General features: G+C 28.6%; 1 long non-coding RNA gene across 1 annotated transcript; it reads right to left on the bottom strand.

Moving 5' to 3' along the window:
- Positions 1–154: 154 nt before the first annotated feature.
- On the bottom strand, positions 155–1,382 carry LOC140440928 (uncharacterized). The gene is made up of 2 exons (XR_011950953.1): positions 1,198–1,382; positions 155–481 (listed from the first exon to the last, which is right to left on the bottom strand). It is a non-coding gene; the product is annotated as an uncharacterized lncRNA (long non-coding RNA).
- Between the last annotated feature and the right edge of the window lie 313 nt (positions 1,383–1,695).

Consider the following 1,695-nt stretch of genomic DNA (forward strand, 5'->3'; position numbering starts at 1 on the left):
TGCCACCTAGTGAAATATACTCTTGTTGGCACTTGCAGAAATCTTATTCTCGTAAGTTAACACTGTAATGTCCAAAAACTGTCGTGTCCAATAACTGGCGTTTTACCCTACGATATTTTATTTCCAATAATAATAGATAATCAAAACAAGAATATAAAACAAATCTTTTTATCAGCAACAAGATCTATAACATACTTTTTTGGGTTATTCAATCAACGCTTTAACAAACTTTTTAACAAACAAACAAATAAAAAAAAAACGAAATCAGTTTGTCGCAATTAAACTTTTGGGCAAGCGTCAGGACGAATGCATCCACCAACAATACCAATATCATCATAGATATAACCCTCGTCACATCTGCATTTGTATTTGCATTCGCCTGTGCATATTTTGTCAGGACATCCTGGTTTCCTGTTACTACAGGTTGGATCAGGACAGCATGGGGCACATCCTTGATGTGAATTTGCAGGACATTGCGTTTCTAAAAAATATTTAAACTTAGTATTAATTAAAAAATGTTCAGCCGTGGGTTAGAAATAGTAAACTTTTTTGCATATTTTTTGGGGTCCCGAAGTTCTCAAAAAAAAACATTTTCAGAAAAATTCAGTTTGTTCGTATGATTTTAAGAAGTTCGGTGATATTTTCATCTCTGACGACTAGCGTATAAATAAATAAACTTATAACAAAACTAAAACGTCTGATTTACGACGGAATAAAAAAATGATTGATGAAAAAAATTGCTTTATTTGAAGCCGAGGAAATTATTTTTTTACGTAAGTATACTGATTTTGATATTTGAAATTCAATTTTCTTCAACCTTATTTTTTTGTTATTTTTCACGCACAATTACGAGGGTTTTTTTTTATTATAATATGTGAAATTTTTTATGAAGAAAGAGCCCCGAAAGAGAGTGGTAATATTTTTACTTAATTTCTCCGAATAAATTTGTTAAAATATAGACCTACCCAAACTTTAAATTGCCAATGTTAAACAATATTAAATTATCTATATCCATTACGATTTTTTTTAGTGATATTATGTTGTGGTTATTATACAATCTCAACATGGGAAAAAGATAAAAGGAAATAATTATTGCAATAGTCAGACACAATGGAAAAAAATTGATCGTTTTATAAAGTTATAACCATTTTTATCAATTTATTAATAATAATTTTAGCACGAAAGAAAGATACATACCTGTCTGTGAAAGTACCAAAGTCACAAAGACGCTCAAAACAATGCAGAATACCAAAAACCTCATTTTAAAAATTACTTTTGCGTAACTCAGACCTAGAGCAATAGTAAAAAAAATATTATTGCAGTATTTATATAAAAAGATTTTAGAAGTAATTATATACAGTATTTTTCCGTTAACGCTTTAAATATTTATCTATTCTTTTAGTGGACTTAATGTTAATTTCTTTGTTATTTACGATGTTTGTGGTATGTCATATCGGAAAATGTAATGTATTCCTATTAAAGATGATAATAGTGTAAAAGATAAATAGTTAAATAAATTTAAACTATTTACAATGCAAAGACAACAAAACTCGAAATTATACAAATACAGCATTAAAAAAAGCTACAGAAGCTTTTTCTACCAGCCCGATTGAAAGTATAAAAAGTTTAACGGGTGAACCACCTTTAAAATTTAGACAAACGTATATTTCGTTAGCTTACGTCTCTAGTATATAA

This window comes from Diabrotica undecimpunctata, chromosome 1, assembly GCF_040954645.1.
Source record: "Diabrotica undecimpunctata isolate CICGRU chromosome 1, icDiaUnde3, whole genome shotgun sequence".
In the NCBI taxonomy this organism is placed as follows: Eukaryota; Metazoa; Arthropoda; class Insecta; order Coleoptera; family Chrysomelidae; genus Diabrotica; species Diabrotica undecimpunctata.